Below are 22,171 nucleotides of genomic sequence, written 5' to 3' on the forward strand. Positions count from 1 at the left end.
TCCGAAAGGGTGGGCTTCTTCTTCATGCCACACTGCTCTTCTCCTTTGCCTTCCTAGAGGACCCTTTCCATCTTGAGATTGTTTTCCTGCTTCCTCTTTCTGCAGGGATCAGCAGTCTTCCTATCTGAGCCTTGAAATCTGCTGCACCAATGGACCTAAAGACCTGCCACCGATCAACGTCAGCTTCTGCGACTTCCTCTTTCCATGGGCTACAGGCTCACCAGTCTTCAAGACAACAGCAAACCCCCACACAGCCACAAATGACGAACAGACTCCAACTAGCTCAAGCATCTAATCTCTTTTTATGTGAGTAAAAGCAGAGCAGTTTCTTATACACTACTCAATAGGTGGTAAAATGACCTAACCCAGCTGATATATTGATGGCTAAAAGTTTGAAGCAGGGGTGCCTGGGTGGCTCAGTCGCTGGGCATCTCCCTTTGGCTCAGGTAAAGATCCCAGAGTCCTAGGACTGGGCCCTGCATTGGGCTCCCTGCTCCTCGGGAAGCCTGCTTCTTCCTCTCCCATTCCCCGATTGTGTTCCCTCTCTCGCTGTCTCTTTCTCTGTCAGATAAATAAATAAAATCTTAAAAAAAAAAAAAAAACACACACAAAAGTTTGAAGCATAAGTTTCAGATTCTAATTGTAAAAATAAAATTACTAAACCTGGGTTTACATTTAACAAGAGTCATTTGCACATAAAATCAAACAGCAGTGTGACTGGCGCCAAAGGGAGGAATCAGCATACCTAGCATGAGGATAGTTTTAAAAATCTTAAGGCCTGGGGAATCTGCATGGCTCAGTCAGTTAAGCATTCAGCTCTTGATCTGGGCTCTGGTAATGATCCCAGGGTCGTGGTATCGAGCCCCAAGTCTGATACCAAGGATCACATACCCTACTCACTGAGCCAGCCAGGTGCCCCTCCTTTAGATTCTATCCTTAAGATTGTGTTAGTATAATATAAACTCATACCATTCATATGATATGAATTTAGTCTCTTAAGCGGAGAGGGGGGGCAGTTTCCTAGCCTGACACACACAAGTATATTCTGAAATACTACTACTTACAATACCATCATGGTAGTGACATTTTTAGTTAAGAGGTCTTCAACTAAAAATTAGTAAGATCTTCTGCCCTAGTTATTATTGTATACATATGAAAGAGAGGCAGAGACGGACTAAGATTTAAGTGCTAGAGTGTGGGTATAATGAAAACATGATTTGGGGGGATGTCTGGGTGGCTCAGTGGGTTAAGCCTCTGCCTTCAGCTCAGGTCATGATCTCAGGGTCCTGGGATGGAGCCCCGCATCGGGCTCTCTGCTTAGCGGGGAGCCTGCTTCCTCCTCTTTCTCTACCTGCCTCTCTGCCTACTTGTGATCTCTCTGTCCAAAAAAAAAAAAAAAATCTTAAAAAAGAAAACATGATTTGGGTTAGGAAAAAGAGGCACTATAAAAGCAGACAGGACAGAAAACAGACTATGAATATCTTTTTTTTTTTTAAGATTTTATTTATTTGACAGAGAGAGACACTGCGAGAGAGGGAACAGAAGCAGGGGGCGTGAGAGGGAGAAGGAGGCTTCCTGCTGAGCAGAGAGCCAATGCAGGCCTCAATCCCAGGACCCTGGGATCAAGACCTGAGCCAAAGGCAGACTCTTAATGCCTGAGCCACCCAGTGCCCCGATGGGTATCTTTGATATTTTTTATCATTTATCTTGGATGAAATAAAATCCTTTTTTGGGTAACAAGTTCTGACTAAAAACCAATCAGTTCCTCTGAAAGAAATTAGTCATTCTCATATGACAGGCATTCCATTTTAGATTAAACTCAAATATTATGAAAAGCACCGGTCAATCCTGTTTTACAACTGGATGTAACTTTGTTTACTCTGCATATTAGCTGTTTATTATGCTCTGAGACATTGCAATTTATAACACCTTTTTGTTATTTTCCCAACACATATCCTATTCTAACTTACACCTGTTAAATCCTCCCTTTCAGATGACCACAGCATTAACAAGCAACTTACAGCTTTAGTTTAAAAAAAAAAAAAAGTTTAGCACGGACTACAGGATATTAAATATTTAAATGGAATTGAGTAGGTAAGTAGCAACCATAAGTGTGAGACTTGTCCATCTAGAAATATGTCAAGCTTGTTTTTAAATAAGCCTCAGTCACTGGACGTCCATCTATATATAAATGCAATCTACTTTTTAAAAAAAAAAAGATTTTATTTATTTATTTGACTGAAGAGAGAGATCACAAGTAGGCAGAGAGGCAGGCAGAGAAAGAGGAGGAAGCATGCTCCCCGCTGAGCAGAGAGCCCGATGTGGGGGCTCGACCCCAGGACCCTGAGATCATGACCTGAGCTGAAAGCAGAGCCTAACCCACTGAGCCACCCAGGCGCCCCTGCAATCTACTTTTTTAAAAAATATTTTATTGGGGCTCCTGGGTGGCTCAGTTGGTTAAGCGGCTGCTTTAGGCTTAGGTCATGATTGCAGGGATCGAGCTCAGGTCATGACCGCCTGGGATCGAGCCCCGAGTCGGGCTCCCTGCTTAGCAGAGAGCCTGCTTCTCTCTCTCCCTCTGCCTGCCGCTCTGCTCTGCTTACTTCGGTGCTCTCTCTCTGTCAAATAAATAAATCTTTTTAAAAATTTATTTATTTATTTATTTGACAGAGAGAGCACAGCTAGAGAGAGAACACAAGCAGGGGGTGTAGGAGAGGGAAAAGCAGGATTCCCACTGAATAAGGAGCCTGATGTGGGGCTCAATCCCAGGACACTAGGATCAAGACATGAGCTGAAGGCAGATGCCCAAGGACTGAGCCACCCAGGCGCCTCTGCGATCTACTTTTTTAAAGAAAAAAAATTTCCATACGATATATGAGCCCAAGCTTCTGTGAACAATGAAGAATCTGCCTCAGCAAATTCTAAAGTCTGAGAAACCCAGGGGACTCCCTCCCTCTTCGTTTGATGCAAACCAGTAACAAAATCTAAACGGAGTTTAGCAAAAAAGGGCCCAATCCCTGCATTTGACAGGCCCTTGGTCAGCTTTTTTCTCATTATCAACTCATCAAACAAACAGTAGCTTTGGTATAGATCCTAGTGAAAAAGTCCATGAAGGACTGTAAATAAATTACTCTGTCAAGCAATATTTGGGAAACCAATCACAACTGAAACCAAGAAGAATGAACTGAAATCTGAACACTGATCTTACACCTCAGAAAACTGAAGGAAGGAACAACTGCTGACCAGACCACATTTTCAGCTACAGGCAGGCAAGTGAAAGCCAGGGATAAGGATCACTTACTTTCAGAACTAGATGGATTTACAATTATTGAATACAAGGTGTTCTAATGTAAGGCAATGTATCAAATTTTAAATTTTCTTCTATGACTTGTTCTTGACCCTTCTTGGATCACACTCTGCATACTTCATTCTCTGTGTGTTCTGCTGTTTTTAAAAACTGGGTATATAGGATCACGTAGTCGGCTCAGTCTATGGTGCACGTTAACTTTTTTTTTTTTTAAAGATTTTATTTATTTGACAGAGAGAAATCACAAGAGAGGCAGGCAGAGAAAGAGGTAGGGAAGCAGGCTCTCCGCTGAGCAGAGAGCCCGATGCGGGACTCGATCCCAGGATCCTGAGATCATGACCCGAGCCGAAGGCAGTGGCTTAACCCACTGAGCCACCCAGGCGCCCCCGTAACTTTTTTTTAAAAGATTTATTCATTTATTTATTTACTTTTAAAGATTTTATTTATTTATTTGACAGAGATCACAAGTAGGCAGACAGGCGGGCGGAGGCGGCGGAGCGGGGGGGGGGGGGGGAGCAGGCTCCCTGCTGAGCAAAGAGCCCCATGCAGGGCTAGATCCCAGGACCCTGCAATCATGACCTGAGCCAAAGGCAGAAGCTTTAATCCACTGAGCCACCTAGGCGCCCCAGATATATTTTAGAGAAAGAAAGAAAGTGTGCACGGGTGAGAGAGCACACTCACAGTGGGGAAGGGCAGAGGGAGGAGGAGTGAGTCTCAAATTCCATTCTAAACCTGATGTGGGGCTTGATCCCCTGACCCGAGATCACAACCTGAGCGGAAACCAAGAGTTGGACACTTCACAGAATGCACCATCCAGGCACCAGGAGCATGTGACTCTTAATTTTGGGGTTGTGAGTTCAAGCCCCATGCTGGGTATAATGCTCACTCTAAAAAAATCGGGGTATATAGTTCAAATATCATAAAAATTTATGATTTTAAAAGTGCTGAACTGGCATCTGTTAAAAACACTGTTAAAGGGGCGCCTGGGTGGCTCAGTGGTTTAAGCCGCTGCCTTCGGCTCAGGTCATGATCTCGGGGTCCTGGGATCGAGTCCCGCTTCGGGCTCTCTGCTCAGCAGGGAGCCTGCTTCCCTCACTCTCTCTGCCTGCCTCTCTGCCTACTTGTGATCTCTCTCTGTCAAATAAATAAATAAAAAATCTTTAAAAAAAAACAACACTGTTAAAGGCAGGGCGCTTTGGTGGCTCAGTGGATTGGGCCTCTGCCTTTGACTCAGGTCGTGATCTCGGGGTCCTGGGATCAAGGCCCACCCACGGGCTCTCTGCTCGGCAGGGAGCCTGCTTCCCCTCTTTCTCTGCTTGTCTCTCTGCCTCTGTCTGTCAAATAAATAAACAAAAATCTTAAAAAAAAATAAAACTGTCAAAGGCAAATGAAATAGCCAAAGCCACCTAGGGCAAATAATAACAACTGTGGCAAACAAAAGACAAAGCAAAAAGCCTGGGAGCAAAGACTGGTACAGGAAATCCTTTGGGAATAAGGACTTTAAAAAGCTCCAGTATATTCTGGGGAATCTAGAAGGCCATGGGCAGGTTCAGTGCTGGGAGCATGCTCAGAAAAGAGCAAGAATGCCCTACACTTTCATCTCTGGCTGACCTTCAGACTATGCACATGTAGTGAGGACTAAGAAAACTTGAAAACTGCCTGTTTTGAAGGTATGTCTCAATATAAGAGCCCATATGCAAAGACTGGGAGAGTTGTTTTCACTTATGAGTATTTAATAAAATCTCTTTCAGGGGCACCTGGGTGGTTCAGTTTGTTAAATGTCTGCCTTTGACTCAGGTCAGAACCCCAGGGTTCTGGGATAGAGACCCTCATCAGGTTCCCTGCTCAATGGAGAGTCTGCTTCTCCCTCTGCCTTCAGCCTGATTATGCTCTCTCAAATAAATAAATAAAATCTTAAAAAACAGATTTTATTTCTTTTAAGATTGTATTTATTTGGGGGAGAGACAGCTACAGGGAGCATTAGTAGGGGGTGGGAGGGCTGGGAGAGGGAGAAGCGGGCTCCCCACTGAGCAGGGAGCCAAATATGGGGCTCGATCTTGGGATCCTGAAATCATGACCTGAGCTGAAGACAGATGCTTAACTGAGCCACCCATGCACTCCAAATAAATTCTTATTAGAAGGATGGAAAAAAGGGAAGGAGGGAAAAGGAAAGAAGGAAGTAAGGAAGGACGGACGGACGGACTGAAATGAAAAATTTACTAGCTGGAATACAAAAGATCTGATCAAGAAGAAAAAAATTCAGCAAACCTGAAGATAAGTCAACTGAAATTACAGAGCCTGAGGAAAGAAATACAACAATGAAGAAAAATGAAAAGAACCTTAGAGACCAGTGGGAAACCATCCAAATGTACCAACACACACAGGATGAGACTCTCAAAAGGAGAAGGCAAGGGGCCAGAAAGAGTATTTTAAGAATTAATGGCCCCCTGGGGTGCTTGGTTGGCCCAGTTGGTGATCTCAGGATTGTGGATTCAAGCCACACATGGGGTGTAGAGGCTCTTAAAAATAAAATCATAGGGGCACCTGGGTGGCTCAATCTTGGGTGGTGACCTCAAAGTTGTGTGATGGAGCCCTGCATTGGGCTTCCCCTTGAGCATAAAGTCTGCTTCATATTCTCTTTCCCACTCTCAATAAACAAACTTTAAAAAATTAAAATAAAATCTTAAAAAACCCAAGAGCCCCAAACTCCTCAAATGTGATGAAATCCATGTTACTTTACATATCCAAAATTTTTTTTTAATATTTTATTTATTTATTTGACAGAGAGAGAGAGATTACAAGTAGATAGAGAGGCAGGCAGAGAGAGAGAGAGGGAAGCAGGCTCCCCGCTGAGCAGAGAGCCCGATGCGGGACTCGATCCCAGGACCCCGAGACCACGACCTAAGCCGAAGGCAACGGCCCAACCCACTGAGCCACCCAGGCGCCAACTTTTTTTTTTTTTTAAGATTTTATTTATTTATTTGACAGACAGAGATCACAAGTAGGCAGAGAAGCAGGCACAGAGAGAGGAGAAGCAGGCGCAGAGAGAGGAGGAAGCAGACAGAGAGAGAGGAGGAAGCAGGCTCCCCACTGAGCAGAGAGCCCGATGCGGGGCTCGATCCCAGGACCCTGGGATCATGACCTGAGCAGAAGGCAGAGGCTTTAACCCACTGAGCCACCCAGGCGCCCCTCAACAAACTCTTAAGATAAACTCAAACTGATCCACATCAAGACACATTATAATCAAATTACTGAAAGACAAAGAGAAGAAATAATTTCCAAAATAAGTAACCCCACATACAAGGGATCCTCAAAATAAGATTAACAGTTGATTTCACATCAGAATCCACAGAGGCCAGGGGCTCCTGGCTCAGTTGGTTAAGAGTCTGCCTTGGGCTCAGGTCATGATCCCGGGGTCCTGAGCTCCTTGTTCAGTGGGGAGCCTGCTTCTCCCTCTGCCTGTTGCTCCCCTGATCATGCTTACTCTAACAAATAAATAAAATCTAAAAAAAAGAAAGGAAGGAAGGAAGGAAAAGAAAAGAGAAAAGAAAACCATAGGGGCCAGAAAACATATTCAAAGGGCTGAAAGAAAAAACAAAACTATAATTCAAAATTAAGGAGAGGGACGCCAGGGTAGCTTGGTCTGTTAAGCCTTTGCCTTCAGCTTAGGTCATGATCCCGGGGTCCAGGGACTGAGTACTGCTTGGGCTCCGTGCTCAGTGGTGAGTCTGTTTCTCCCTCTGCCTGCTGCTCCCCCTGCTTGTGCTGACAAATAAGTAAATAAAACTTTAAAAATTTTTAAGGAGAAATTAAGACACTCCCAGGTACGTAAAAAAATGAGAGGGGCACCTGGGTGGCTCAGTGGGTAAGTGTCTGCCTTCAGCTCAGGTCACACAGTGTCAGGGTCCTGGGATCCAGTCCCATGTGGGCTCCCTGCTCAGCAGGGAGTCTGCTTCTCCCTCTCCCTTTGCCCCCAACCCCCACCACCCATACACGATCATGTTCTCTCTCTCAAATAAATACCTATCTTAAAAAAAAAGAGAGAGAGAGAGCACGCATCACCAATAGACCTGTCCTATAAGAAAAGCTGAAGTGGGGCACCTGGGTGGCTCAGTGGGTTAAAGCCTCTGCCTTCGGCTCAGGTCATGATCCCAGGGTCCTGCGATCGAGCCCCGCATCAGGATCTCTGCTCGGTGGGAAGCCTGCTTCCTTCTCTCTCTCTGCCTGCCTCTCTGACTACTTATGATCTCTGTCAAATAAATAAAATATTAAAAAAAAAAAAAAAAGAAAAGCTGAAGTGAGTCCTTTAGGTTGAAACAAGTATACTACACACTAACTTGAATTCACCTGAAGAAATAAAGAACACTGGTAAAAGTAACTACACAAATACGGATATCAGTAATAATGTACTTTTGGCTTTTAACTTCCTTTTCTCTTGTGATTTAAAAGACAAATACATAGAACAATAATTAGGTATCTATGTTAATGGACACACAATGTATAAAGATCTATTTTGTGACAATAACATAAGGCAGCAGGAGGAGGATACAGTGCTATATGAGAGAAGTTTCTGTGTACTTTTTTTTTTTTTAAAGATTATTTATTTATTTATTTGACAGACAGAGATTTCAAGTAGGCAGAGAGGCAGGCAGAGAGAGAGAAAGGAGGAAGCAGGCTCCCCGCTGAGCAGAGAACCCGATGCGGGGCTCAATCCCAGGACCCTGGGATCATGACCCGAGCCGAAGGCAGAGGCTTTAACCCACTGAGCCACCCAGGCGCCCCGTTTCTGTGTACTCTTGAAACTAAGCTGATACTAGTTCAAACTTGATGTCACAAACTAAGGTGACTACTAGGAAAATAACTTTAAAAATATAAACAGCATGGGGAGCACCTGGGTGGCTCAGTGGGTTAAAGCCTCTACCTTTAGCTCAGGTCATGATCCCAGAGTCCTGGGATCATTTGAGCCCTGGAGCCCCCATTGGGCTCCCTGCTCAGCAGGGCCCCTGCTTCCCCACCCCCCAGCCTGCCTCTCTGCCTACTTGTGATCTCTGCCTGTCAAATAAATAAATAAAATCTTTAAAAAAAATTTTTTTAAATACAAAGAGTATATAGCTGTCATATATCATCATCCCATCTGAAGGCAGCCCAAAACAGTTTCAAGACTCCAAAGAGTCCGTGAGTTCCAAGCTCCTCTAGCTAGGAAAAAGCTTTTCTCCAAAACCAGAAACCTAAGAAATGCTGGAAACACAAGAGTACCTAATTTGCTTGAGTGATGTTTCAGGACACAAAGTAGGTAATTACTTGACAAATACAGTAAAGAAACAACTGGAAACAAAACCATACCAATCTGTTGCTATCTTGTTTTTGCTCATGCTTCAATCTATTTAAAACTGGCAGAAATGGGGCACCTCGCTGGCTCACTCAACAGCGCACGAGACTCTCAATCTTGGGATTATGAACTGAAGCCCCATTTTGGGTACAGTGATTAACCATAAAACTTTAAGTGTGCCCGGGTGGCTCAGTCAGTTAAGCATCAGACTCTTGGTTTCCGCTCAGGTCACGATTTCAATAAGAAGTGGTATGGAGCCCCAGGCTCAGCAGGGATTATGCTTGAAGATTCTGTCCCTCTGCCCCTTCTCTCACAAGTACACTGTGGTTCCTTCTCAAATAAATAAATAAATCTTAATAAAAATTAAAAAAAAATTTTTTTGAAGATTTTATTTGACACAGAGAGACATTAGAGAGGGAACACAAGCAGGGTAGTGGGAGAGGGAGAAGCTGGCTTCCCGCTAAGAAGGGGGCCCCATGTGAGGCTCGATCCCAGGACCCTGGGATCATGACCTGAGATGAAGGCAGACGTTCATCCAACTGACCAATTTTTAAAGTAACATACCCAGGTATCTGGGTGGCTCAGTCGGTTAAGTGTCAGACTCTTGGTTTCAGCTCAGGTCACGGTCCTTGCTCAGTGGTGCGTCTGCTTAAGGATTCTCTCTCTCCCTCTGCCTCTGCCCTCCCCTGGCTCATCCTTTCTCACTCTCTAAAATAATCTTTAAAAAAAAAAAAAAAAAGAAAGAAAAGGGGCAACTGGGTGACTCAGTGGGTTAAAGCCTCTGCTTTCAGCTCAGGTCATGATCCCAGGGTCCTGGGATCAAGCCCCGCATCGGGCTCTCTAGTCAGCGGGGAGCCGCTTCCTCCTCTCTCTCTTTGCCTGCCTCTCTGTCTACCTGTGATCTCTCTCTGTGAAATAAGTAAATAAAAAAAAAAAAAAAAAAAAAAAAAGGAACATAGTAGTACTAACTCAGAACAAGTAGTTTAATATATTTATTAGTTAAAATATTTGTGTATCTGTAATATATATTTGTAATAAGATTTCCCTAAATGAAAGCCATGAAATAGTAAAAACAGTAATGTATCACCTTATGATTGCTTTGTTTTCAATTATCATTTAACAATTTCTGGATAGCAGGTGTTTGTACACAGGAAATTTTGTTGGGAAAGGAAGCATCGAAGTGAAAGAAATATATATACAAGTACACACTACTTAGAAAAGAAGCAAATACAGGTTAGATGTACAAAACAGGCCTAACACCAGGTGCCTGGGTGGCTCAACTGGTTAAGTGCCCAACTCTTGATTTCAGCTCAGGTCTTGATCTCAGGGTCCTGAGTTCAAGCCCTGTGTTGGGTTCTACCTTAGGTGTTGAGTCTACTTAAAAAAATGAAAAACAAAACTAAAAAACAAAAAACCCAGGTTTAACATATATAATTTTTTCCTGTCCATCTCCATTCCTACCCACAGGTAATCTGTGTTAAGTGCTTAGTGTACATCCTTTCATATTGTTTTGCTTATAGAAACACACAGAGGGGATTTATGTATTTTAATAGAATCATACTAAATAAATTACATTAAAGATCCATACTAGTGGGTGCCTGGGTGGCTCAGTGGGTTAAAGCCTCTGCCTTCAGCTCAGGTCATGATCCCAGGGTCCTGGGATTGAGTCCTGCATTGGGCTCTGCTCAGCGGGAAGACTGCTTCCCTTCCTCTCTCTCTGCCTGCCTCTCTGCCTACTTGTGATCTCTGTCTGGCAAATAAACAAATAAGATCTTAAAAAAAAACGGGGCGCCTGGGTGGCTCAGTGGGTTAAGCCGCTGCCTTCAGCTCAGGTCATGATCTCAGGTCCTGGGATCGAGTCCCGCATCGGGCTCTCTGCTCAGCAGGGAGCCTGCTTCCCTCTCTCTCTCTCTGCCTGCCTCTCTATCTACCTGTGATCTCTCTCTGTCAAATAAATAAATAAAATCTTTAAAAAAAAAATCTTAAAAAAAAAAATCCATACTAGTCAAGGTGTACAGGTATATCTCACCTTTAAAAAAAAAAAAAGATTTTATTTATTTGACAGAGAAAGCGAGAGAGCACAAGCAGGTAGTGCAGCAGAGGCAGAGGGAGAAGCAGGCTCCCCACCGAGCAGGGAGCCGAACGTGGGGCTCCATCCCGAGACCCTGAGATCATGACCTGAGCTGAAGGCAGATGCTTAACAACTGAGCCACCCAGGTGCCCCAATTATGTCACATTTTAATGGACGGAGCAGCACCAATTACTCAACTACTTCCACCTCTGATGGGTATCCACTTTCCCAGGGTTTTTTTTTGCTACAAACAATCCTGCTTCAATCACCATAGCACACATATTCTTTTCTATATATGCTATCTGTGTTCTACATTTTCTTGAGTGGGAATAACCAAGTCAAAAGCCAAAAGCCAGCTGCATCTGTAACTTTTAGATTCAGGGGGAAAAAAACAGATTATTTGCCACAAATGTGGTAATGTACAGTCCTGTAATATACTGAGTGCTCCCATTTCTTTATCTTCCACAGTTCTGGACATAATATATTTTAGTTTTGCAATCAGACTCAAGTAGAATCTCACTGTTTTCCTTTACACCTTCTGGGATATGCTTATCTTGCTTAAGAAGTCTTTTCCTACCTTGCAGTTTTATTTTCTACATTTTCTCTATTGTTACAGTGTCCCCCTTTTTTTTTTTTTAATTTATTTGACAGAGAGAGATCACAAGTAGGCAGAGAGAGAGGGAAGCAGGCTCCCCGCTGAGCAGAGAGCCCGACACGGGGCCCGATCCCAGGACCCCGAGATCACGACCCGAGCCGAAGGCAGCGGCCCAACCCACTGAGCCACCCAGGCGCCCAGTGTCCCTTTTTTTTTACATTTAAGATCTTTACTTCACATGAGACTTTAAGTATGATGTTAAGGATCTGTATTTCCCCCATATGAACAGATCACACATCACTAACCCAATAACCAAAGCTTATTTATTTCCCAAGCTTACCATAATTAAATTTCCACGTATACTGTGTTTCTAGAATACTTATTCTATAATTGTATAATGTATATAGTTTCATCTTCAACTATTTTGAAAAATTTTAAACCTATAGGAAAGTTTTAGAATAATACAATGAACACTTTATACCTTTCATCTACATTCACCAAGTTTTAAGATTGTGCCATGGTCATTTTCTCTGTATTTTTTTTTTTTTGCTTAGGTGTATCTGGGTGGTTCAGTCAGGTAAATGTCTGCCTTTGGCTCAGGTCCTGATCCCAGAGTCCTGGGATCAAACCTCACACTGGGCTCCGCACTCAGCAAGGAATCTGCTTCCCCTCTGCTCCTCCCCACACTCAAGCACTGTCTCTCTGAAATAAAATTAATCTAAAAAATAAAAATTAAAAAGAAGTGCTGCATATTAAAAAAAAAAAAAACTTTTAAAAGCACTGAAGTGTTGGGATACCTGGGTGACTCAGTTGGTTAGGCATCTGCCTTTGGCTCAGGTCATGATTCCAGGGTCCTGGAATCAAGTCCTGCTTCGGCCTCCCTGCTCAGTGGGGAGACCCTGCTTCTCTCTTTCCCTTTGCTAATGCCCCTACTTGTGCTCTCTCGCTCACTCTCTCTCTCTCAAATAAATAAAATCTTTAAAAAAAAAAAACGCACTGGGGCGCCTGGGTGGCTCAGTGGGTTAAAGCCTCTGCCTGTGGCTGAGGTCATGATCCCAGGGTCCCAGGATGGAACCCTGCATCAGGCTCTCTGCTCAGCAGGGAGCCTGCTTCCTTCCTCTCTCTGCCTGCCTCTCTGCCTACTTGTGATCTCTGTCAAATAAATAAATAAAATCTTTAAAAAAAAATGCACTACAGTGTTAACACGAAAGTAAAATCGGAATTCCTAGAGCAAAGTAGAACTTTTAAAGATTTGAGAGAATGTGTAAACATGCTCTCTAAAAACTAAAAAATCTTTAAAAAAGAACATACAAATGGCCAATTAATACATGAAAAGATGCTCAGTATCACTGACAATGGGGGAAATGCAACTCAAAATCACAAGATACCACTTTACACTAAAACGGCTATAATAAAAAGGATACGAACAAGTACTGGTGAAAATGTGAAGAAAATGGAACACTTATTGCTGATGGGAATGTTAAAATGATGCAGCTGCTTTGAAAAAGTCTGGCGTGCCTCAAAAGTTTAAACATGGGGGCACCTGGGTGGTTCAGTGGGTTAAAGCCTCTGCCTTTGGCTCAGGTCATGATCCCAGGGTCCTGGAATCGAGCCCCACATCGGGCTCTCTGCTTAGCAGGGAGCCTGCTTCCCCCTCTCTGTCTGCCTCTCTGCTTACTTGTGATCTGTCAAATAAATAAAAATAAACTCTTTTTTTTAAAAAAGATTTTATTTATTTATTTAACAGACAGAGATCACAAGTAGGCAGAGAGAGAGAGAGAGAGAGAGAGGAAGGGAAGCAGGCTCCCCGCCGAGCAGAGAGCCCGAGCGGGGCTCGATCCCAGAACCTCGGGATCATGACCTGAGCTGAAGGCAGAGGCTTTAACTCACTGAGCCACCCAGGGGCCCCATAAAAATAAACTCTTAAAAAAAAAAATTAAACATGGAACCCAGCAATTACACTCCTAAATATACCCAAGAAAAATGAAAATACATGCCTACACAAAACTTGTACACAAATGTTCACAGCAGTATTATTCGTAATAGTCAAAAAGTGAATAAAACCCAGTAGTCCACCAACTTATAAATACCATATGGTATGTCCATACAACAGAATATTATTCGATAATAAAAACAAATGAAATGGGGCCCCTGGGTGGCTCAGTGGATTAAGCCGCTGCCTTCGGCTCAGGTCATGATCTCAGGGTCCTGGGATCGAGCCCCGCATCGGGCTCTCTGCTCCGCAGGGAGCCTGCTTCCTCCTCTCTCTCTGCCTGCCTCTCTGCCTACTTGTGATCTCTCTCTCTGTCAAATAAATAAATAAAATCTTTAAAAATAAAACAAAACCAAATGAAATACTTGATACATGCTACATCATAGATGAACACTGAAAACATTATGCTAGGGGCGCCTGGGTGGCTCAATTGTGATGGGGTCCTGGGATGGAGCCCTGAGTCAGGCTCCCAGTTCAGCAGGGAGTCTGCATCCCCCTTTCCCTCTGCCCCCACTTTCTTGTGAGCTGTAGCACACTCTCTCTCAAATAAATAACATCTTAAAAAAAAAGAAAACATTATGCCAAAGTTAAAGAAACCCGTCACAAAGCACTACATATTGGGGCGCCTGGGTGGCTCAGCGGGTTAAAGCCTCTGCCTTCGGCTCGGGTCATGATCCCAGGGTCCTGGGATCGAGCCCCGCATCGGGCTCTCTGCTTGGCTGGGAGCCTGCTTCCTCCTCTCTCTCTCTGCCTGCCTCTCTGCCTACTTGTAATCTCTGTCAAATAAATAAATCTTAAAAAAAAAAAACCACAAAGCACTACATATTATATGAAAGCTAAGGGGTAACAAGGTTTCTAAAATTGATTGTGGTGATGGATTTACAACTCTGTGACTATCCTAAAAATCACTCTGCTGTGTACATTAAATGAGTTAAATGCAGTGAATTCTAGCTCAATAAGAACTATTAAAAAAATACTACTACTCATTGCCTACTGGGATAATGAGGTGGCAAGAGATTGTTGTATCTTTTGAGTTTTGAATGGATTACTTATTAAAAATTCAATTTCAATAAACAAAACCTCTAATTTCACTTATTTTTTTACTTATTTTATTAAATTTTTTTTTCACTTTATTTTCCCTCCCCAACTCTCTACTTAATTTCAACAGTTTGTTACTGTTTTTCATGGTGACAAACATGCTTATTTTCAACTTTTCATTTAATAAAAATTGTTTCTAAATTTCCCATATATACAGAATTTATTTCTTATCAGTCTTGGGTAATTACAAATTATTTAATTTGTAAACAGCCAGAGATTATTTGGAAGAATATTTTTAAAATTTTCAAATAGTTAAGGTTCTATACTTTGGTATCCTGATTGCTAGTTTAATTTCATTATGTTATAAAATGCAGCCGGAAAAACCTTCACTTTTGGGGACTTATTATATACAGTTTTGTTTGCAGACAAATGCAGACATTGCAAAATGTCCCTTGAGCATAAACAGAAAAATATATATTTCTATTTCTAAGGTACACGTGTACACACACACACTTTTTACTTCACCTGTTAAACTCTTCAAGTGGTATATTCAGGTTCTCTACTATAAAGAGTCAGATCACTTGACCCAGCTCATAGAAATTTATCATTCTGAGGGACACACAGGCTTAGCTGGTTAGGCATCTGCCTTCAGCTCAGGTCATGATTCCGGAGTCCTGGGATTGAGTCCCACATCTGGCTCCTTGCTCAGCAGGACTGTGCTTCTCCCTCTGCCTGCTTTTGTGCATGCGTGCTCTCTCTTTCAAATTAAAAAATAGATATATGTATCTTGGGGTGCTTGGGTGGCTCAGTCGTTAAGCTTCTGCCTTCGGCTCAGGTCATGATTCCAGTGTCCTGGGACTGAGTCCCACCCATATCGGGGTCCCTGCTCAGGGGGAAGCCTGTTTCTCTCTCTCCCTCTGCTGCTCTGCCTACTTGTGCTCTCGTTCTCTCTGTCAAATAAAGAAATAAAATCTAAAAAAAGGGCGGGGTTCCCGAAGATGTATTTTTTTAAAGATTTTATTTATTTGAGAGAGAGACAATGAGAGAGAGCATGAGAGGGGAGAAGGTCAGAGGGAGAAACAGACTCCCCATGGACCTGAGCCACCGGGGCACCCGAAGATACTTATTTTTCAGCTACCACACATCTGAAAGTATCTTTTGCTGTCATATTTGAATAAAATTATTAAATGGGGCAGATTTACACCTGTCTTTTCTATTTTCTGCAAATATTCCAGCTTTCACTGTTTTATTCTTTCTTTTGTAAAGATCCTGTTCAGATGGGAGTCTAATACGAGAGCCTAACTAAAACCCAGAAATTTCATCAGATTCTGATTAGGTGAGAGCAGTTTTTTTATTCCTATTAATGCTGTCTAGTGCTTTCAATCCACAAGCTCACATATTCAGCTGTTTGTTTTCTTCCAAAATGCCTCTTCCACATAATGGTTTCTATAGAATTTTAAAATATGGGTATCATTTCAGTTTTAGAAACTTTCTTAGTTTCATCTCTTAAGAATTTTCATTAAAATTCTGGGGCACCTGGGTGGCTCAGTGGTTTAAGCCTCTGCCTTCGGCTCAGGTCATGATCTCAGGGTCCTGGGATCGAGCCCCGCATCGGGCTCTCTGCTCAGTGAGGAGCCTGTTTCTCCCTCTCTCTCTGCCTGCCTCTCTGCCTACTTGTGACCCCTCTCTCTGTCAAATGAATAAATAAAATATAAAAAAAAAAAAAAAAATTCAAACAGAGGAGGGGCACCTGGGTGGCTCAGTGGGTTAGGCCTCTGCCTTCGGCTCAGGTCATGATCTCAAGGTCCTGGGATCGAGCCCCGAATCGGACTCTCTGCTCATCGGGGAGCCTGCTTCCCTATCTCTCTCTCTCTGCCTGCCTCTCTGCCTACTTGTGATCTCTCTGTCAAATAAATAAATCTTTAAAAAAAAAATTCAAACAGAGGGGTGCACCTGGGTGGTTCAGTCAGTTAAGGGCCCAACTCTTAGTTTTGGCTCAGGTCATGATCTCAGGGTCTTGGGATCAAGCCCTGATTCAGGCTCAACACTCAGCAGGGAGTCTGCTTGTCCCTCTCCCTCTGCCCCTCCTCCTGCTCTTTCTCTCTCACTCTCTCAAATAAATAAAATCTTAAGAAAAAGAAAAATTCAAATACAGTTCTTTTTCCTTAAGCTGATTCCACACCTTTTCTTATCCCATGTACTCTATTGTGAACTACTGTTATTCCTTAACATTATTTGCATACACACATTATCATAATTAGTTGTCTCTCCAGCAGTTAGAGAGGATAAAGAAACTTCTGCTTCAGCTTGTTTTCCATTTAAATTTGTAAGCAATACTGAATTTTCTGTTTTAATGTTTGGCAGTATACATTAATGATTAAAAGCAGGGGTTCTGGAACCCAAAGGCAAGTTTTAACCCCTCTCTGTCTCAGATTCCCTATCAAGTGGAAAATAATAATAGTATCTAGGTATAGAGCCTGGCACATGACACTGTTACCTATTTTGGTGCTTATTAAACATTTAGAGCAATTAAAGGTTGCTGGAGCAAGGTATAAGGTAAAAAAAAAAAAAAAAACAAAAAACAACCTCATGTTAAAAAACCTGTAGCAGTGAAACAACAACACAGAATGAGGACTTTAATCCTATTCTCAACTAGATGTAACGAAGGTGATCTGGTCAGAGTAAGAAGGGCTCAAGCACTGCCTATCATCACTGCTGATAAAAGCTCAAAGCACATCAGAAATATCATCCTTATTTATAAAAACTGATATAAAATATATGCAGATGGGGCTGGATAGCTCGGTTGGTTAAGCACCTGACTCTTGATTTTGGCCCAAGTCATGATCTCAGGGTCATGAGAGCCAGCCCTACCTGGGCTCTGCACTTGGGTGGGGAGCCTGCTTAAGATACTCCTTTCTCGGGACGCCTTGGTGGCTCACAGGATTAAGCCTCTGCCTTCAGCTCAGGTCATGATCTCAGGGTCTTGGGATCGAGTCCTGCATTGGGCTCTCTGCTTGACAGGGAGCCTACTTCCTCCTCTCTGTCTCTCTGCCTGCCTCTCTGCCTGCTTGTGATCTCTGTCTGTCAAATAAATAAATAAAAAATAATCTAAAAAAAAAAAAAAAGATACTCCTTTCCCAAGGAGCCTGGGTGGCTCAGATGGTTAAGTGTCTGCCTTCTGCTCAGATCATGATCTCCGAGTCCTGGAATCAAACCCCGAGTCGGGGTCCCTACTCAGCAAAGTCTGCTTCTCCTCTGCTTGTTCTCTTTCTCTCAAATGAATAAATAAAATCTTAAAAAAAAAATTCTCTTTCCCCTTCCCTTTGCCCCTCCTCTTGACTGACCCCCTGCACCCCCTGGCTCTCTCAAAAAAAAAGTCAACCCCCCCAAAAATACAAAGAATCAATAAATGTAAAAACGCAAAAATAAAAGTTAAAAAAAAAAGCAGAAGCAATTCAAACCTCTGAACCTGCACTATTCAATATGTGGCCAATAGCTACATATGGCTACTTAAACCTAAACCAATTAGAATTAAGTAAAATAAAAAATTTAGTTCTTTAGTTGCACCTGCCACATTTCAAGCGCTCAATGGACGTATGTGCCATTAGCAGTTATCTAATTGGGACAACACTGCTCTAAACATTAAGGAAATTTAGAACGAAAAACAGTAAAAATGTTTGTTACTATAACTGAACCTCAGGAGAAATCAAATGCAAATTACTAATGCTACAGGGTGGTCCAGATCGCAAAGGGATCACTTGGATAACTTTAGTCTTGGACTAGGTCTGAATCTATGATACACCACAAATCACCTAGAGGATCCTGAGTATGTCACTAAACCACAAGCAGCACAGTAAAATGGTTAAGAGCACATAATCTCTAGACTACTTGGGTCTGAATTCCAGTTCTTACCAACTGTGTTAACAGTGGTAAGTTAATTCACACCTATTACCTGTTATCTTTATTTTACAGTAGTACTTACCACCGAAAGAAGGTGAAGATTAAATACCTGTAAAAGCACTTAGAACGATGACTGGCATTACTAAGTGCTATAGAAATATGTGCCTAATAAAATAATCTTTCAAACTCTATTTCCTCAATTTCAAAATGGGCAAGATAAAACTTCCTCTGCCTAAAACTTCCATAGGTTATAATGAATAAGGTTGTAAATTACAAGAACATGTAAGAGCACAAAAGGAAGGAGGCTGAGTCCTTATTTTCTACTTTCTTTCAATGCTCACAATGTCCATGAAATTGCTACACTAACAGATTTTTATGTTTATATTTTCTATTGAAACTGGAGCATTACTCTCTAGAGTTATAAAGGGGTAAACCTGAATAAGGTGTACCGTGCTTACTTAAGGAAAAGCCTACTGTAAACTTACTCTGTTCTTAAGAAGTTAGAGATCATCTACCTCAATTGGAGCTCCTTAACAGCAACACGCAATATATTATAATAAAATCCTCCCAGCTCTCAAGCCTTTAACCATCACAGGGAGTTTCCATTGCCTAACAACCATCCCTTAAAGAAAGAGATAAATAGGCTGTCATTTTTGGAAAGTCACCTATCTTTATTTGTCGTAGACACTTTTTAGTGAGAAAAGATTAAGTTTTGTACAAATTCACAATTAACAAGTAGCATAAACAAGCTAATTTGCCCCAAATATCCTTTCACAAACTGGAATCAGAAGTACAGGGGCGCCTGCGTGGCTCAGTGGGTTAAGCCTCTGCCTTCAGCTCAGGTCATGATCTCAGGGTCCTGGAATCGAGCCCCGCATCAGGCTCTCTGCTCATCAGGGAGCCTGCTTCCCCTCCTCTCTTTGCCTGCTGTTCTGCCTACTTGTGATCTCTCTCCCTCTGTCAAATAAATAAAATCTTAAAAAAAAAAAAAGTACAAATCAACACCGGGAATCACATTAAAAATCCATAGACCCAGGGGCGCCTGGCTGGCTCAGTGGGTTAAAGGCTCTGCCTTCAGCTTGGGTCATGATCCCGGGGTCCTGGGATCGAGTCCCACAGCGAGCTCTCTGCTCAGCAGGGAGCCTGCTTCCTCCTCTCTCTCTGCCTGCCTCTCTGCCTACTTGTGATCTCTATTAAATAAATAAAATCTTTAAAAAAAAAAATCCATAGACCCTTTTCTTATTTCCAAAACATAACCTGCAGCTGTTGAAATTTCAAAGGCTATTTGAAGAAAATGCAGACCAACACCTGCAATTTGTGAAAAATCATGCCACGAGACTACAATATTAGTCAGCACACGAAAACGGCAATTTGTCTTCTGTTGAAATAAATGTCAAAAGCTGTCAGCCGTTAAGACTTTTTTCCCACGGCAAATTAGAAGCCAAATTTCTTCTAGAGTTTGAGGTTTCGGTGAGGTGACGGGGCTGCAAAATTAGGGAAAGCAAGACAACAAAAGAAGCAGAAAAGGTCCCTTTTTGAGTCACCAGAAAATCAAACTGCTGGCTGCTTCAACAAATGTTTTGAAAAAACACAGTTCACCACAAGCCACGTAATTTTTGTGGTAGTGGGAAGTAAGCACATAGTGGAAGGGAAATTAAGAGAACCAGAATCCAAGAATACGAACTGGACGGGCCCTTAAAGTTATCTGGCTCACAACCCTCCCGGAGCAGGAGTCCAGCCCCCCTATCCTGAGCACGGGAAGCAATATAACTAAAATAAGGACTAAGTGAAGGTGAAGAAACGGAAGAAAATCGATCAGAAAGGTACTGGTCCGTGGACGGTCGCATAACGCTCCCCTAGGACGCTCGCCAGCCCGCCAGTCCCTCTGCCCCTTTCTCTTCCCCCACCCAAGCTTCGAGAGCAGCGCGCAAGCGCAGCAAGTACGAGCTGCGCGTGGCGACGCGCAGGCGTAAACTGGGGAGAAACAATGAGCTTTGTTGCCGAAGCGGCAGTGGGGGGCAGGGGAAAAGGGTACCAGGGAGGAGGTGAAGAAAGTGGGTGGGGGGGGGGGGGGACGAGAAAGTGCTATCCCGGCAAGCCTCGCGCGCCACCGAAGACCCGGATAGAGTGCTGCGAGATCCAAATCATAAATAATAATGACAATGAGGAAAAAAGCGACGGCCATTTCTCAAAGAAGAAAGAGTCTAAGTCGGTCCCTCATCCCTCGACGCGACTAAAGGTGCAAGGAATAAAGGAAGCCATATGAGGCTTGGTGGCCAACAACCCGGGGGACTCTCCAGGCCCCTCAACCGTTGCCGAGGTGCTGTCCCTCGACCGCTGGGGTCGCCGCACCCTTCTGGCCGCTCTGCCCGAGGGAACCCCTCACCCAGTGCACGGCAGCGGGGACGGCAGCCAACGAATCCGGTCGGCCTCCGCGGATCTCCACAGGCAGCGCCGCTCCCCCGCTCGACGCGCGCTTCGCCCGCCGCCTCCCTTCTCCAGTCCAAACAAACACCCCAGCCCGGAAGTGACTTCACTTCCGCCGTCGTGGGCTCCGCCCCCTCGTTCTGGCCGCGCTGCCCTCTGAGGCCACTAGAGAGCGCGCGAGAGAACGCGCGACCCCAAGATTTTCTTGTATCCCAGGCTGCACGCGTGTGCGTGCGCAACGGCGTCTCCTGCATGCCTGTCGGATGCTGGGTATACTGGAAGTCCCTCTCTGGGAGACTGGTGATGGGCGAGCTTGTGCCCTAACACCCGCCCATCCTTCAAGAATGTTGGCATGTAGGGGGTGCCTGGGTGGCTCAGTGGGTTAAAGCCTCTGCCTTCGGCTCAGGTCATGATCCCAGAGTCTTGGGATCGAGCCCCGCATTGGGCTCTCTGCTCAGGGAGCCTGTTTCCTCCTGTCTCTCTCTGCCTGCTTCTCTGCCTACTTGTGATCTCTGTGATCACCTAATTGTGATCTCTGTCTGTCAAATTTGGTATCTAAAATACATTAACACCAGGGGCGCCTGGGTGGCTCGGTGGTTTAAGCCGCTGCCTTCGGCTCAGGTCATGATCTCAGGGTCCTGGGATCGAGTCCCACGTCGGGCTCTCTGCTCTGAAGGGAGCCTGCTTCCCTCTCACTCTCTCTGCCTGCCTCTCTGCCTACTTGTGATCTCTCTCTGATAAATAAAATCTTTAAAAAAAAATACATTGGGGCGCCTGGGTGGCTCAGTGGTTTAGGCCGCTGCCTTCGGCTCAGGTCGTGGTCTCAGGGTCCTGGGATCGAGTCCCGCATCGGGCTCTCTGCTCGGCAGGGAGCCTGCTTCCCTCTCACTCTCTCTGCCTGCCTCTCTGCCTACTTGTATCTCTCTCTGTCAAATAAATAAATAAATAAAATCTTTAAAAAAAAAATACATTAACACCAAACAGGAACGTCTGGATAAGGACAGCGCATTTACACACCTACACACACACCAAACATGGTATATAGTGTCAAACTAACAGTGACACGCACCCAGTGACATCCAGAGACCCTGACACAGACACATAATAGGGAAACAATAAGACATTCACAGGATACGATCAATACACTACCTGCATTCAGACACGTTCAGGCACATATTTTCTGAAGCTAGATCTGTACACACAGTCACAAATTATGAATATTTGGTTCCCAGGCAGCTTATGGAAGCTTCTTTGTGGGTAAGGAAAGAAATATCCTGTCCAGAGATAGTATAGAAGGGTGGGACTGCAGGGTCCAAGAGCTTCCTAGTTCCTGATCCTGAATGCATTGCCCCCCATACATTACTTTAATCCTTGCAGTCATCACTGGCAAGACTCAATACATGTATTTTACTGATAATAATCAAAGTATGGTGTATACTATGTGTAAGAAAATTTGGATGTTTTAGTATATATACACTATATTTGAAAGAGGACACACAAAAAGTTATTTC

At 43.6% G+C, this 22,171-nt stretch overlaps 1 protein-coding gene across 1 annotated transcript in view; it reads right to left on the reverse strand.

Moving 5' to 3' along the window:
• PAIP2 (poly(A) binding protein interacting protein 2) overlaps positions 1–20,747 on the reverse strand; it is a 27,231-nt gene extending 6,484 nt beyond the window's left edge. Inside the window, exon 1 of the mRNA XM_045999728.1 lies at positions 20,620–20,747. The gene's annotated coding sequence lies outside the window, so the exon portion shown is untranslated. The remainder of the gene's footprint in view (positions 1–20,619) is intronic.
• Between the last annotated feature and the right edge of the window lie 1,424 nt (positions 20,748–22,171).

This window comes from Meles meles, chromosome 3 (assembly GCF_922984935.1).
Source record: "Meles meles chromosome 3, mMelMel3.1 paternal haplotype, whole genome shotgun sequence".
Taxonomy (NCBI): Eukaryota; Metazoa; Chordata; class Mammalia; order Carnivora; family Mustelidae; genus Meles; species Meles meles.